The sequence below is a fragment of the Canis aureus genome, chromosome 23 (genome assembly GCF_053574225.1).
Source record: "Canis aureus isolate CA01 chromosome 23, VMU_Caureus_v.1.0, whole genome shotgun sequence".
NCBI classification, from domain to species: Eukaryota; Metazoa; Chordata; class Mammalia; order Carnivora; family Canidae; genus Canis; species Canis aureus.
Genome location: NC_135633.1, coordinates 45,836,445 through 45,853,854, shown reverse-complemented (window position 1 = coordinate 45,853,854; position 17,410 = coordinate 45,836,445). Strand labels below are relative to the sequence as shown.

General features: G+C 40.9%; 2 long non-coding RNA genes across 2 annotated transcripts; one reads left to right on the top strand and one right to left on the bottom strand.

Annotated features, from left to right (window-relative positions):
• Positions 1 to 343: 343 nt before the first annotated feature.
• On the bottom strand, positions 344 to 17,390 carry LOC144295089 (uncharacterized). The gene is made up of 3 exons (XR_013362488.1): positions 17,240 to 17,390; positions 16,016 to 16,668; positions 344 to 836 (listed from the first exon to the last, which is right to left on the bottom strand). It is a non-coding gene; the product is annotated as an uncharacterized LOC144295089 (long non-coding RNA).
• LOC144295090 (uncharacterized) lies at positions 12,771 to 16,703 on the top strand. Its single transcript, XR_013362489.1, has 3 exons — positions 12,771 to 13,022; positions 13,850 to 14,084; positions 16,047 to 16,703. It is a non-coding gene; the product is annotated as an uncharacterized LOC144295090 (long non-coding RNA).
• Positions 17,391 to 17,410: the final 20 nt, after the last annotated feature.

The following is a 17,410-nucleotide window of genomic DNA, read 5'->3' as shown; positions in this document are numbered from 1 at the left end:
AAAATGTGCAACTGCATTCAATTGTCCATTTTTTGCACGTAATTTAATTTGGTTGACAACCACTGGTTATTAAAAACTCCCAAGCAGAGGCGCCTGGATGGCTCGGTGGTTGAGTGTCTGCCTTTGGCTCAGGGCATGATCCCAGGATCCTGGGATCGAGTCCTGCATCAGGCTCCCCACAGGGAACCTGCTTCTCCCTCTGCCTGTGTCTCTCCTCTCTCTTTGTGTCTCTCATGAATAAATAAAATCTTAAAAAAACAAACAAACAAACAAAACACCAAAGCTCCCAAGCCATTCAACCCACATTTTACTAACCTAGTAAGAATTCACTCAACCAGAGGACTTTTGTACATTGACCTTCTTTATTCGTTCTTCAAAAAAAAAATTTATTGTATTGAGGATATAACAATGAGAAAAACTGTCCTCATGAAGCTTACAATCTCATGGAGCAGGCAAATAAGTAAGAAAGCAATTGCAAAGCAGGTGACAAGCATGTGAGGAAATAACCTAACTCCATATTACTGCATCCAGATATAAAAAGATCAAGCGAAAGTTTCATCAAGCTTCTTCACAACATATCAGTTTTCTTTTTTAACTCAACCGGCTGCCTGAGTGATGATACAGAGGGGCAGAAAAATTACTTTTTGCTGAAGTAATCTCAGTGTTTCCTTGGCCCGCAGAGGAAGTGACCCTATCCGCTGGCTTGGAGCCCTCAGCTGCAAACCTAGCAGATACTCATGGACGTCACATCGTGGAAACAGTGGTCACCGCCTTCAGAGCATGGAAAACAACAGATGTTTTCAGATGAGGTGAGCAACTCCTGATAGGAGCTGGATCTATAAAGAATAAAAAAGGAGAAAGTGAGGAGAAAAGCAGTATCTCGATTCCCACACCATTTAATTCCTTATGTCACCCAGACTTCCGACGATGGTCTTGGGTTGACGTTTAGAATTTCTACCGTGATCCCTCAAGGTGTACTGCCTCTCAGATGTCACCTTTGCTGTGTACATTCTTCTCCGTCTGCAGTGACATGGCATACTTGTCCTTCAGAATCCGCCGTAAGTGACGAGGTATGGGTGATACTCCTCTCTCGGGCAGAGAATACCAACACTCTATCTTGCTTGTCTCTCCAGCCTCGATCCTATACGTCAAGTTAGTCAGGTCCCGAATGATGCCAGTGGTAGTTGGGTTACAAAGCTTACCAGAATTCTGTTCTCTGCTTTTCACCTGATTTTTAAAATCTTTCCTGTTGCATATTGAAATCTCAGGTGCTATGAAGACACACACTGCACTTACACAGAGTCAAGGAACATCTAGGAAACTGCTCTGGATTATTTTGTTATCCCTTTTATAGGAAGCACAGATGTGCTACACTCAGGTGATCTAAGAGGTGAGTGGTTGCATTGTAATTGCCCACATTGTGGACCCGGCTGGGCTGACATTTTAATTTGTCTCTTTTGTGGCTTCCATTATCCTGGGGACCAAGGTATGAACGTGTCTGGAATCACAATTTGTGGAAAGTTAGTAAAATTCTGGAACAGTGCCAGTACCATTCAGTGCTTGGGATGGATTTCTTGGAGACTCTCCAAATGTATGGGTTGTCCATTTGTGCCATGTGGCCAGACTTGAGTCTAGAGGAGACAATTAAGATGAAATTATGTTTACTGCAGCCTAGTGGCACAATGGAAAAAAAACTGAGGTGAGCGGTCTGAAGAGGGTGGCTTCTGTGTTTTAGAAGACTTTAGAAGGTTCCACAGAGGAATGCTGCATGCATGGGGTGAAGCTTGCAGATGCTTAGAAAGCAGTTACTATATAAATATAAAAGATGATTTAAAGGGCAAATGATGGCTGAGGCTGGAAAGGCTCTGGGTTTTGGCAAATGTGCTGTCTACTGAAAGCGAAGGTAGATCAGTGTGATAAACAAAAGCAGGCATTCTGGTTCAGCCTGGGCTGGTAACCCAGCTTCACCACTTGTTGGCTGTAAGACTCTCAAAACGTTCACTTCTTCTCAGAAAAGCAGCAGCATCTTGAAGTTAGGGTTAAATTAGGTAATACATACAAAATGGTTAGCATAATGCCTGAGGCTACAAAGTGTTCTGGGAGCCTTATAGGGAGGCGATCTAAAATGTTATCTAAATCCAGTGGCTTATAAGGCTTTTGGTGTCTCAAAGCTCCCTGGGAACTTGATGAAAACTATGGGTCCTTGTCCCAGGGGGAAAATGCACATTTACAAAGTTTTCGTGCAGTTTTAGAGAATTCAAAGACACAAGGCTGTACAACCATAGATTTTAGGTTAAGATCCTTTGTTCTAGGGCTAGGTCCATTCCAAAAAGAGGGAGAAAGTCCTCCATTTTATTTATTTTTTATAATTTTTGATGATTTATAATCATAGTTCCCTAACTTTTTAGATGAGGAAGGAATTTTAGCTCATCTAAGTCCCCTCCGCCATTTTTTAGAACAACAGCTTTAAAATCCTAAGAAAACACTTAGTGTTTCAGATAAACAGGGAACTCTATCAATTTCACATTTCTATAATTTAAAAAATAAGTTTTCTTTTTATCACCTTCATTTTGAGATACTCCTTAAGATGTATTGTATTTCCCCTCTGTTCCTAACCCTGTGCTCTGAGATACATTTATAGCCGTCAGAAGCTAACGTTCATTCAAAGCCCCATGATGGATGCAATGACCATTTTCTCTGGGTATTTTAATATCAAAACCTAGGCTGCTGTACCCATTTGATATTGTGCTATTTGTTGGACTATACTGCTTGAATATAATTTCATCCGGTAGGAATTTGTATTATCAGAGTTACCGAGCTCCTATGATGGGACAGGCTCTGTTCCTTCCTCCTAGGATCCGTGATTGAATAGAGGCCAGACAGAGACATGTACCCTCATGCAGGTTCTAGTCTAATGGGCAAAATGATCTTTTCTTTTGGATGGATATGACTGGGGTTGAGATTCTATTCGTGGGCAGGAACAGAGGTAACCTGCCAGTTTTTAGCCAAGTAAATGTCACCAAGGCCTCCATTACCATACCTCAAAGACACCTGCCTTCATATACTTAGACAACAGTCAGCATTATGGGCAGCACTAAACACAGAATAGCCATGTGCGTCTGGGCAAAATCCCACCCATAACTTCGCCTGGCAAGAGCAAGAACTAGAGCAGTAAATAGGCCATATTAGGGAGGTCATCCCTTGGTTTTTCACTGCAAAATGTTTTTAAGCACTTCTATTTTGCTTCCAGGATACTTTGGGTGACTTTTGAGGAAAATGTGAACAACAGAGCAAAGATCCTCGGGTTTAGCAGTTTGCTGTAGTGAGAACAGAGCAGGGGATGTGGCTGACAATATGGAGAAGAGACAGATTAATTCAAGGGATAGGAGCCTGAAAATGAAAACCTGGAAGTAGCTCAGATAAGTGACAGGGCAAAAGGCAGGAGACATTAAAAGGCTTTGAAATCCTGTAATCTTGTTCAAGTTGTTTCCGGAGCCCCAGAAACAGTGTGACACAGTCAGTGTAGCTAATGTGTCGCTGGGATCCAGGGGCTCTGGGCGATTCACCTGATGTCACTTAGAATAGGGATAGGATGATGTTGCTGCATTCCAGAAGGCAAAAGACAAAGACAACAGAGTTGAGGTGGTGCTGGCAGGTTGCGGCTAGAGCCTCCATTCACCTTAGCTTCTTGTCCTGTTTAGGGGGACAGACATCTGGTCTTCATTCTGAAGCTACTTTGGGTGGCACCAGGGTGCTCCAGAAACTATGGCACCAACATACCGACATATCTGCCTTCCCTTCTCTGCTTTTTCTACCTAGAAAAATCTTACCCATTTTTGTTAACCTCCACATCTAGAACCTTACCCTTGCCTGGCTAAGTATATTCCTTAGTTATTTGGGAAATAGGAGACAGTCCTCTTGGCATTATCAGACTTTGCTTCAGCCCTTTTTTACCTGAGATGTCACTGCACAATGGGCTAAGAATGACAGTGAGAAAGCAAAATATGTTCATGACATTTGAGGAAAGTGAAATCAACCTCAATGAGTTGCATCATTTGCTCAATCACTTACCTATGACTTGGTAATACAGTGGCCTTTCTTACATGCACCCATAATTTGCAAGCCACAGTATTTTTGGCAGATGATTTGCTTATCTCTTGTTCCAGTGAATGCTTTGATAGACAACAATATATATATCCTGTATCCCGGGTCCTTGTAAACAACCAGGAAATAAATAAGGCATTTTGCCTGGTGACCAAGGCAGATTCCCAAGTGGGCTTCTATACACAGAGGGCAATTGTAAAAGGCAAAGATGACAGAACCAATGGCTTGGTCCATGCTTTATATATCTTGCCCATTACACCACCCAGAGGACCCTCTCAGCCCAGATCTATATTTTAAAAAACCAGACCCGTTAATATAGCTAGGCTCTTGCTTGAGTCATATAGAATACACCAGTCATATTATCTTTCATGATTTTGTTCACAATGCAAAAGGTAGTTGCCTCCTGCAGACTAAAGCTGAAGATCCTCAGCTACGTGTTAGTAGGCAAAACTCTTAAAATATTTTGAGGTGCTCTGAGATTTCCAGCTCTTCAATGTAAATAATATGAGCTGCCAAACTGCAATTTTTCAGTTAAAACTTTAAATAATAATGATGACTGGCTATCTCTAGCTTAGAAAAAAGAATTTATTCAGCACAAGACACATAAAGGGATATACGTATGTATGTGTGTGTGCATACACTCGCCTATATACACGTACAAGCCCACGTTCCAGAGAAGATCATCTTTCTTCACCTAGAGATTAGAATGAGGAATACATTGCCGTCATCTCATTTCTCCAAGCACTTAGTTTCTTCATTATTCGACATTATCTCTGACATGGAGTTCTCTATCTTGGAATGTGGATTGGATAGGCAAATAGAAAACAAAAACGTTCTTTGCAAACACAAGTGCAATAGAGATGCTTAATGATAAAAAAAAAAAGATGCTTAATGATAAACCTTGCATGTTATCAAGTACTCAAGGCCCTTTTAAATCAAAACAAGCAGTGGTAAATGATAACAGGAAACCAGAGTATTAAAATTCAAGTAAATTACAATGCCTCTTGGGAAGGAGTATGATTGTTGTATGGAACTTTTTAAAAATAATGATAGCTAACATTTTCTGAGCACTCATAATCGGAGGGTCATTGTTCTATGCACTTTACATATATTCTTTCACTTAATCCTCAAAATACGCTATAAAGCTAAGTACTAAAAATGAAATTTGAAGAATTTTTGAAGTGACTAGATTACACAACATTGTAATAAAAGAAAAATATTTTCAATTTCACTCTTACAGAGCTCTTAGACAATATATTCCAGGTCACAGCTAAAATCATCTTTGTATAATATGTGAATGTTTCCATGTGTTTCCATTCCTCAGCATTCTAGGTCCCAATAGACATGTGCATCTCTGGATGTTCATGCTTTCTTGGAGAAATAGAAAATGCAGAGTGACAGGTCTTGTTTGTCCAGAATAACAGTAGAGTTGTCTCATCTCCAGCAAGTCCAACATAACCAAAGCCTTCCAGTATTGCCCAGAGAGAAGCCCCATTTCCTTTGGTTCCCCATCCGCAAAGTTTCCAAAGTTGTGGCAAGGCACACCTGCAAAGATGATCCTCATTGAAAAGGTGAAGTACCTCCTTCATTTTCCAAGGGCTTAACATAGCCTGAGAACTATTTACCTAGGAGATAGAGAAAGGGTCAAGGGTTGCTAAGCTGAGAATGAGCCCAATGTAAAGGAGAGAAAGAGAGAAGAGGGAGGAGAAAGGAGAAAGATTAAGACTGATTTTAGGAAGGAAAAGAAGCAGGGACTCCTGCACAGACAAGGCATATGAGGCACAGGAATGAAAACCAAGAAAAGCCCAGATCTCTGAAGGCTAGTGATGGGCTCTACAGAAACAGGTCAGGCATTTAGGCACCTTCCACATCTGGCAAGTTGAAGCAAATTAAAACACTTATATGTGGGGATACCTGGGTAGCTCAGTCCCTTAACCATCAGCCTTTGGCTTAGTTTATGATCCCGGGGTCCTGGGATCGAGCCTCATGTGAGCCCCTCCCCTGCACTCATGCTCACTCTCTCACTCCCAAATAAATAAAAATTTTAAAAAATTTATATGTATTTATATTTCCAAAACAAAATGACCTCCTAGTATATGCCTGGTCTCCTTTATGCCCCATGAAGACCACCGCAGTGACCTTTAACCTGCAAACCGACACAAAGCCACCCTCATTCACTTTATCTTTTTCTTGGCTACTTCGTCCTGGGAAACTTTGGAGGAAATTGAACTTTGACTTCTGTTTCTTTTTACTTTTTAAATAATCTTTTTGGTTCAAAAACCCTAAGACTGTCATTACATGGGGCCAGCAGGCATTAAAGTCTGAATGAAGGATAAAGAATGGGAAGGGCAGAATCCCTTTTGCAAAGTTTTCTTCACATAGACACATGAGAATCACTTTGGCATTGAACGTGAAGGGGAGAAGCAGTTTGGGTAAAAGATGACTGATCTCTACTCTCCAACCAAGAGCGCAAAAAGTTTCTAAAAAGTTTGAGGTTTATGCAAAGCAGTCTTTCTGAATGAAATGCAGGCTGTAAGAATTTTTTATGTGCAAAAACTAAAATGGGGTTTTCTGGCCCAGTGAGTTCTAGTACTTTCTTTGGGAATGTCTAACTTTCACATCTATTTACTAATGAGAACTAAAAGTAATATTTCACATTTGCATATGCTTGACATGGAAATGAAGGAAGACTGTCTCAGTGAGTCTTGTTTGGTTGAAAGAAACAGAGGTACACTCAAGTTACTTCCCAAAGTTCGCAGCGGGAAGGAGATGACACGGGGGAAGGGAATTCTTACAAGAACAGGCAGCAAGGGCTGGACCGGAAACACACCAGGACTGGAGGCATCTCTAAGTACTAGTGTTTTAGTGCCTTCATTTTCTTTCTTTCTTTGCGTTACTCTGGCTCCCTCAACCTTCACTCTTTATCTGTTCTGATCCTTCAAAGTTTGAGCCTGCATATGGTTCACGGCATCCTCCCACAATCCGACTTTGCTGCCAACTGGCTGAGTGTCTTAGCTTCCCATTGCCAAATCCCCAAGAGAGGCATCTGATTGGCCCCAATTATCATTTTAAGCTAGTCACAGATGGCTGGCTGGGTTACAGAATGGCTGTCTTCAAATCAAGTGTCTACCTTTTGGTCCACTCATCGGAGAACAAGGGGCAGACATAGCATAGAGCATGACTATTTGGAAAAAGGCCACAAGCAGAAAGATTTCCTTAGAGGAGGATTTGGATGGGACAGGGTGAGATGAATATCTCTAGTTTGCTGGCAGATTATGTGGAAACCAGTTTATTCATCTTCCTTCTGAAAGGAGCTAATCTCAACTAATCACAATAGACCCGGACTATTTGTGACAAGGCACCTGAGAGTGGCAGCACCGCCTTCTTTCCTCTCCTCTTTCCCTCAATTTATCACCTTTAACGCCACTACCTACATCCAGCACTCTAATGCCACAACTGACCAAATGCCTAGGAATCTTCAGACTTATATATCAAAACATGAGGAATTTCAACTTAGGGTGCCAACAGTATTTTTCATATTCTAGAACCACTCAATTATTATATTTTAGAGTAACATGCCAGTGGGCAATAAAATATTAGAATAGGGAGGGGCACCGGTGGCTCAGGGGTTGAACGTCTGCCTTTGGCTCAGGTCGTGATCCCGGGGTCCTGGGATGGAGTCCCACAACGGGCTCCCTGCAGGAAGTCTGCATCTCCCTCTGCCTATGTCTCTGCCTCTCTCTCTGTCTCTCATGAATAAATAAATAAAATCTTTAAACAAATATTAGAATAGGGAAAACACATACGTCTCTGCCAGCTCCCATGGCATTTATTTTATTAGGATCCAATTAATACAGATGCCCAAACTACATTTGGTGAATGTTAGAAGATCTAACTCAGCTGACCTCACCGTTTGGTAACCTAATATAGAGAATTAGTTCAAAGAACATTTACAATAATGACTGATTATATAATGCCAAGGCAGGGTTGCCTAAGACTATAAACCCTGGCATCAAGCAAATATGAATTCAAATCACAGCTGTCTTATAATAACTGTGTGACTTTGACAAAACTGCTAGTCCCTATTTGGATATAATAATAACCACTCCATAGGGGTTTTGTAAATATTTAGGCAAGATCATGTTTATAGTATTACTTATAATCAATAAATATTTAGATAAGATAATTTAGGCATCAGTTATTGCAAAATGACTGGCACATAGTAAGCACTCAATAAGTGGTAGTAATGGTTTCTATTACTATCACTATTTTGATTATAATATCATTACCATGGGTGTTGTGGGGATTGCAGAATATAGATAAGAGATATGAGGATTATCTTCAAAAACTATAGAGTCTTAAGTGAGATGATATAGATGTACATATTAGAAGTGGGGCATATGTAGAATTTGCACATTATGCAAGTGGAAGTCAGCAGAATGGTGGACTAAGTGGGAATTGTTATGTGTGAAATAATGATGTTTAGTGATGGTCTTTAATCAGGAAAAGGAGGTTCAAATTCTGGTGAATTTTCAATAAGGATAACACCTCTTCAAAAAGAAAGGAGGGATTGCTCCAGTGTAAACGTTTATCTGTTGTAATGTAAAAAGCCAGGATGCCTAGGATTTTCATAACTGGAAGATGAACTCTATTCAAAGCATTGAGAATTGCAAATGGAAAGGACCTACTGGATGGAACACATGGAAGTCACTGTCAGAAACTAGGGGACAGCCCACTGCTTGGGTGTACATTTCACTTCCCTGGGGAAGCCTAAGCCAGGTTAGAGTCTCCTGCTGTATATTCTCTTCCTGTGTTTTCCCTACAAAAATACTCACTACATAGTGAGTATTTACTTACATTACTTCTTTAAAGTCCATCTTCTGAGCTAGGCTGTAAGTTCTGTAAGACCCTGACTTACTATTCATCACTTATTTCCACGACTAGCCAAGTTCCTGGTAGGTGGTAGGTACTTCACAAACATGCTGAGTGAATGGATACAAGAATGAACTAAGTAATGAATGTGGAATTCAAAGGTGATTTCATCATATACTCTTCTGCATTGTTCTCTAAAATTTATAAGGGTTAGTCCTGACTTCCTGTTGACATTATAAATTGCACTGAGACACAGCAAGGATTCTGTATCATATGCCTCTACCACAAAAAACATCCAATTACAGGCATAAATTCTCAGAAGGTCTTTCTGAGCTCTTTGCTAATAATCCTTTTTACTACTCTCCGTATTCTATTTTCTATACCAATGCAGAGATGATACCTCAGTCTCACTGTTAGATTTTAAGCAGGTCTTTTGTTATTTTTATTACCAGGACTTACTACATGGTAAAGGTCCCATACATAAATAAGTGAATAAGGGAATATCTAATCACTATATATTTCAAAGCATACTATCCAAACTTGTAGCCTTCTAGAACCTCACAAATTGTTGTTGTGATTTCAAACTTGCAGTTCATGTAGAAATAGTTAGCTCAAGCTAACATTTTATCTTTGAAATTGCTGTCTTTGTTGTTACCATTCACACCAATGTTGAAAGTTTCTTCTTGCTAATGAGGCAAATTTTCCCTTTGCACAGAAATATTTTTTTAAAGGTTTACTTATTTGAGAGAGAGAGAGTGTGTGTGTGCATACACACATGCATGCATGAGAGGAGGAAGGGGCAGAGGGAGAGAGAGAATCTCCAGCAGACTCCCCATTGAGTGTGGAGCCCAGTGTGGGGCTCAGTCCCAGGACTCTGATGTCATGACCTGAGCCAAAACCAAAAGCTGGACGCTTATCTCTGAGCCACCCGGGCACCCCTGCATAAAAGCTTTTTTACAATTTAGGATAACTTGAGAGCTTTTCTTGGTAAAAATAACATGTTCTCTTGCTTTCTAGTTGTTTTCTAGACTCTAATACATCTGATCATTTCATCTAACAAGCTTTTCTGAGCACCTCTTAGTTTCTAAGTATTTTAATTACTCCAATGAATAAGATTCATCCCTGAAAATGCTCAGTCTTCATGTACCATAGTCACATTCAGAGAGTCTGAAAGTTGAATGTTGACTCCTGCAAATCCCTCACAATAAACTACAACTGCATTGAAGACTTCTGAGTCTACAAATAACTCTTCTGTACTCCCATCAGTTAGATCCTACTCCCAAACTTCCTTACTGTCATGTGGATTTTTTCTATTTTATTTCCATGTTGCTTTTTAACACCTAGACAACCTATTTCACAACAATCTTTCTTGAAATGTGGAACATATTTCTCTGAGTTTCCTCATCTCTAACAGAAGGATATTGAGAATTTGGGACAATGAATTTGGCATACCAAATAGACAAATAGGCTAACAAGGAGAAATAATCCCTGAGTGAACAAAGGAAAACCCAACACAACTCTGACAATTTTGAGAAAACTACTTGTATTTTCTCCTGCCTACTTGAAGAAATTCTCCCACTTCTCTTATATCCTGCTTGCACTAGATTCTCATGGAAGTACTAAGACAAAACAGACCCACGGAATTTTAGAGTATGGAAAAGTCTTTGCAACTCTCTACTTCAACGTGGATTAACCACAAATATAATGAAGTTTAAGCCTCAGGGTTCATTGTTAGCATTGGCCCTGGAAGAGGTCCAAGTAATGTGTTCACATGTCCATATTTTTAACTAAATATCAAAAGTAAGCTATTTTAATCATTATTGGCTCTGCAGCCCAACATACCTCCTTAAAACTCCCCCTCATGCTAAAGGAACTGGGAAAGCTGTGGGTATTTTTGTTGATCTGGCTAAGGAGTAGTTGAGATGGAGAAACCATTGGCCTGGGTTTACTGAATTATATCCATACATATGTGGATCACAGCCATTTCAGTGTGTGGTTGCTCCTTTGAGTTGTTCCAGTGTAAGGACGGATTCTAGACAGTTCCACTGCCCATTAGGCCCATTTACTGGCATCATGTCACAAAGATGTAGGACTAGAGGCTGTTTCATGATGCATATATGTCTTAAGGCATTTAGCACTGGAAATGTATGGTAGGGAAAAGATAAAACTATCTTTCTATTCTCTCTAGAGAAGATAATATTGCAAAAATAATTGTCATATGAAGAGGAAATGAGCCAAAAAATGTAGGAAAAATGCAATAAAGGGTAGTATCAGATAGTTAATTAATAAACATTTATTTGGATTTTGTGATGTTTATGGTATTTTTACCCTTTTAAAATTTGTTGTGATTTTGTTACTGATTTTAAGTCAGTGTTCATTTCACAACTAATTTGCATCTATAATTTTATATTCTTTTCTTTAAAACTCATTATATAAGCTTCAGTCTTCCTAAAACATGGATTTGGCCTTGGCCCTACTTAATCACCACTCCACATTTAACAGATGAGGCCCTACCATATCACATGGTTCACAGTAGTACTGAACTAAACTTCAGGTCTCCTGACTTTCTGTCCATTGCCATTTTAACCCACATTATCTTACTTTTCAGAAGTAACCCAATAATTAATGATCTCTACCAAAATCAATCAATCAATCAATCAAATTAAAAAATCCCCTGACCACAGTATATAATAATAGTAAACACATATATAGCATTTCTTACATGCTAGGCATTGTTTGAAAGTGTCTTACATATAGCTCATTTAATCTTCAAAACAACTCTGTGACTAAGCTAATATTAGTATCCTCATTTTCAGAGCAAAAATTTATACATAGATTGGTTAAGTGAATAGAGCAAGGTCATAGTTTGCTGAAAGCATGACATCCTTCGTATTGTGGAGCTAGCAGCAAACATTTTTTATGGCCTTACAAATATTCTAGTGTGCATTATTTCACTCAATCTTTACATTCACCGGCTAAGATATGCAACATTATTACTCCATTTTAGACACAAGAAACAGAAGTGTAGAGAAATTAAGCAACTTGCCCAAGGTCATATGTGTAGTAAGGGGCAAAGTCAGTACTCAAATCCAAGCCTGACTCCAGGGCTAGGGCTCTTAGTCTGTACATGATAATGCCCATCAAAGAAGACATCCTCAATGTCCTTCTATTATTGTCACATTCCCTATAGTCCCCAAAGTTTCAATTAGAATGGGTATGTGGGCCAATTCAATTAAGAAGCGGGGTTAGCAGCATAAAGGACATTGCAGGCCTCTCCACCCTTAGACAACTATCCTCAGCCTTGTGTAATGCCATTGTACACACACACATACACACAGACACATTTGGATCTTAGTGGAATATTTGTTCTTTGGAAAATGAGCTTTGGTAAGAATTTTCTTGGTGGAGATGAGGGTGTGTGTGTGTCAGGGCATGTAACTATCATGATATTCCGTGCATCTGATGCCTGTCATCAACTTTTGCTGTCCCTTAGAGATGGCAAATTTATTTTTGATTCATATTCTGTGATAAAGAATGACAATCAGCAGCCCAATGATTTAGAAAGTTTATAGAGGTGGCAAATCCCTCCAGATGGCAAGAAGAGAATGTAAAGAAAGTGGCAAAAGTAACCCCTAGGGAGTGACAAAGACCGCCGTAGAGAGTACTTGTCCAGAGCCAGAGAGCAGGTACTGGGCTCCAGCAAAAGGTTGTCATGAAGCAATATGAGGTCGGTGTGACAATTTTTCTGTGATCTGACAATTTTTCAAGATAAACTGGAAATCTGGATTTGGGGTGTAAAATCTCCCAACTTATAAAAATTTTAAAGTGATTCAGTTTTTTTTTTTTTTTTTTTTTTTAAAGCACTGTGCTGGCTGACATTGTGTAGGCCAAACAACCAACAAGAACCCCACATCTGTAGGCCTCTCCCTGCAAGTCTGTTTTGTATGGGGTTAAATGCAGGGACCTCTGAAATGGGAAATTACAAGAGATAGCCGAGAGAAATTTGGATCTTGGTGGAATATTTGTTCTTTGAAAAATGAGCTTTGGTAAGAATTTTCTTGGTGGGAGTGGGTGACTCAGGGTGTGGGATGGAAATGGGCACTAAAGCAGTAGTCCTTTTGGATCAGATCCTCTTAATTTCTCCTTTGGAGTAGTATTGGTTTGGGGCCTTGGAAAAAAAATAGCAGGAATCTAATTAACAGCTCAAAGGGAGCAATCAATTTACAATTGTGTGAAGTGCAAATTCCTTTGTGCATGAAACAAATTACAGTATTCACAAATTTGTAAATAATGCAGCACTTTCTGCTATCCAAATGCTTTGGGTCCCCCCAGGGAGAAGGAGAAAGAAGTCTGAGAAGGCAAAATGTTAGAAAATGACCTATTGTCTCAAGAAATGGAGTTTAAAAAAACATCTTTAGTAACTGATTTTTTCCAACTGAATCCTTATTTAGGAACTCTAAAGGGGCCCAGTCCTTAGGTCAGTAGAATATCTAGAGAAGTAAACAATTTCAAGTCCAAAAGTCACAGCATGTTATTAACAGGGTACCTTCTTTCAAAATTACTGAACAGGAAAAGTTGCCCCCAATCCTCTCTACACCATGAGTTTGTAGCAATAGCCATAATAACCATTATGTTCAATGTGAGAGAAATAATTGGTGACAGATAAGGACAAGAATCCAGCCGATCTGCTCTGCAGCAAAGGTTTTGGGAACCGCTCAATTCATAAATATTTACTGGGGCCCTTTTATAAGATGTTATCACTGTTATTCAAGATTCAAAAGATGCCCTGGAAGAATGCATGGTGTATTTAGGAAAGTAAGAGTGAAAACTTTTTTCCCCCCAAGATTTTTAAAGCACTTCTCTTCTGGTTCAGCTAGGAATTAAGAATCCAAAGCAAATGTAAGTTCATCACCACCCTCAAGGTGTTCACAGTCTAATGAGAAAGGAGAATTTAAGCCAATCATTTCAATACTGAGATTGACGCTAAAGAAGAGATAAGAGGGTGACACCATAGACAACTATGACAAGTGCTTGACTCCACCAGGAGATCTTTCAACAGGAGATGAAAATCACCAGGCAGAAGGGAGAGGAAAGCATTGGAGGCAGAGGTGAGTGGACTATTTATGGGCTTGATGTAGGAGAATGACAGTTCAGATTTGTGCTTTCCAAACGATTCTCTCCCCTGTGTTCTCATTCACTGTGGGATGAGTACAAATTGGTTAAGCCTTTCCACAAAATATTTTAGCAAATTGTAACAAGAGCCTTAAAACATATTCACATCCTTTCAGTTAGAAATTCCATATCTAGGAATCAGAGGTGCTGCCAGAAACTTATGTATGAGGAAGCTTATCACAGCATTATTTATAACCATGAAAAACTGGAAACAGTCTCCATGTTCAATAATGGAGTAATGGCTAAATCAGTTATGGAACATCTGAGCCATATGATTTTATGCACTATGTGGAGGGAAAAATCACATTTTAAAAGAATATTTCAAAACAAGCGAAAATTATTTAAAAAACACTGTAAAACAGTTAATAAAGTATCATCCTAATTTTGTAATAAGTTAAAAAGTAATTCTCAATGTTGATTGTAACTTTCACCCATATCTTACTTTTCTGAAGTTCTTTCTTGTTTTATACATACTAGACAACAAAAGGGAGGGAATTTCTCCCTGTCCTGTGTGAAATCAAAAGAACGGCTTTTTGTTTTCTTCTGTCTTGAGTGTGATGCAGGATTCACAAGTCACTTACTCTCTTAGGTCACATTCTCTTTATGATATCCAGGATGAGTAGAAAAGGAAGGGAGGCCAGGATCCAGAAGGTGAATGTTAGAGTACTCAGGAGAGCAGAGAACAAGGATGATAGGAGTGAAGGTTGTGAGGACCAGAAAAAAGGGTGGTGGTTGTGTGCTGAAAATGAGTTATTGGCTTGAAGATTTCAGGGTTGAAAATATAGACACATATATAAGGGTTCAATATAAGAATGTCACAATGCAGTACATAGTCAAATGTCAAAAAAATAAATGGCCCTCTGGACAAACAATAGAAGTCTGGAGGAGTCTGGTGGAGAGATCCATCCTTTGGTCACATACATGTATCTGACCATATATCAGTGAAGCTATTCCTCTAAAATCTCCATTTAGCAATCTTTGTCAGAGGGGGTAATGGTAGAGATTACACTATCTTGGCCATCCTTTCTGGGGAATTTAGTTACTGAAGAGCTTAAAGAACTTCACTGTGAAAGGATTTTAACTACTAAGAGGAAAGGTTATATGAAGAATATGATAGAAAACAGTCTGACTCTAAAACACTATTTGAGAAAATTCAATCTCTGCACAAAAATTCACTCCATCCTTCAATATCTCCTATCCTTTAAAATGTATTCACATAAAATCTGCTTTACAAGAGAGAACCAGCCAGGAATATAGCCCAAGAAATTTACCACTAAATGGGGACACATATGTGTTTCAGTTCTTAGGAAAACTGTGCCTTGTTAACTTTCTCCCTGGATTTCTTGGTTGTCTACATTGAAGAGCAGGTGGTGATTTCTCTCCTTACCTAATTTTCTCGCTTTTTACAGTTTCTGTTAAGCACTTTCCCCACACTACTATTCTAGGCTATATATGTCTACAACAGCATCAAGTGACCTTTAGCTATCTCTGGCTAAATGGATCAACACATTTACCCAACCACATAGCTCAGACCCTTCAGGGGTTTTCCAGTCAATTTTAATTTATTTAAACCTGACACTGGCAGATTTCCACTTCCTTTGTTCCTTGTGTAGACTGGGTTTATGTGTGTTGGTCTCTAAAAGGGACAGAGGAGGCAGCTGTTGAAAAATGAGATTGACAGTTTTAACCACACAATTTGGTCTAATAGCTTTGATATGCTAAACTTGCTAGCTCCTCCAAGTGTACCTTCCTGATTTTGCATTACAACGCCACACTGAATCCCTAAGGAAACCGGGGAGGTGTGTGTGTGTGTGTGTGTGTGTGTGTGTGTGTGTTTTAATTAAAAAGAAAAGAAAGAAATGCAAACCAGCGAAACCGTTCTTTTACATTCTCTCCAGATTCATTCTGCGGACTGCAGGCCTTCAGAAACTCCGGTCCGCTAGAGACCTGTATGAAAGGAGAAGCTGAGAATACAGATGGTGTCCTAAAGATCGAAAACAGGTGATGTCATAACGCACAGTCCTGTGCGGTCACCGCCAAGGCCGGTGGGGATGTGGGGCTCCCGCGAGCACGAGCTCCGCGCCCGAGGGCCAAGCCAGTTATCTCCGCGGCCGGGAGGACACCGGGGGGACCCGGCACCAATCAGGCTCCTGCTCGGCGCCCGCCTTTGTTCTCACCGGGGAGCAGGTTTCCGTTCCGGGTGTCTCGCGTCGGGACCCGCACTGGACCCGCACGCGCGCTGCTGGCTTCCTCGGGAGACCTGCCCTCTCCTGCGCCCCACACTCTGCCAGCCGGAGCTTCCCCCACGTCCATGTGCCCTCTCTCCCTAGAGCGTGCACGCCAAAATCCTGACTCACCATTTTTAGCTTTGAAGGAGGCAAGTCCAGCCCCATAGTTTACAGACGAATTGTTCTCTGAACCCTCCTTCCCGAGCCAGCCTCTGAGCTATCCATGCTTCGGATCAACTGCCTCAGAAAGGACCATGGGGTGGGAGGATCAACCTGTCTCTGTGGCCATCTCCTGCTGGACAAATAAAGGAACTTTACTTGCTGAAAGGACTGCGAGAAGGTGCTTCAGATGGCGGAGGAAACCGCTACACTAGAGAGGTTTCGTGTCCCCCCCCCCAACTCGATTAATGGTGTAAATGTATCTCCCAACATCTACCCCTGCCTCCCGCCCGTGTCTCAGGTAACTGGTCTTTTGCAAAACAAGGCTCAAGATAAACGATGCATAAAGTTCTTTGAGATCCCTGGGTGCCAAGGGCTACGTGATTGCAGTCTTCTGTACAGCTAAGCTAAGATTCTGGCCGCGAGGAAGCTTAATCACTGCCCTGACAGTGTGAACGTCCGCAACCCTTCTCAAGAAACCAGGAAATATTTAGCTCAGTTTTAGACTCTCTAGCCAGGCTCTAGCGCCCAGCTTTTTCTCTCACTCTCCTTACCATTTTTTTGCAGGGACCTAGGGAAGGGGGCGTGGCTTGCCTCCGGGGCGGGGCGGGGCTTCCGGGGATATTTGCATACGACACACCCTCTCCGTCCCATTGGCGGGGCCGCACCAACTGTAATCCCTTCCACCCGACTCCCTAACTAACCCGCCATCTCTCTCCAGTGCCGAGCCTCGGAGACAAACTTAACTTGCCCGGAGATTCGAGGCGTCCTCGGCCTCTGTGATTGGCCGGCGCCGCTCCCCGCGGGCTCTGGCTGCTCATTGGCTGCGGGCGGGCGGCGCGGGGGCGTGGCCGGGGCTGTCCGCCGGCGGGAGG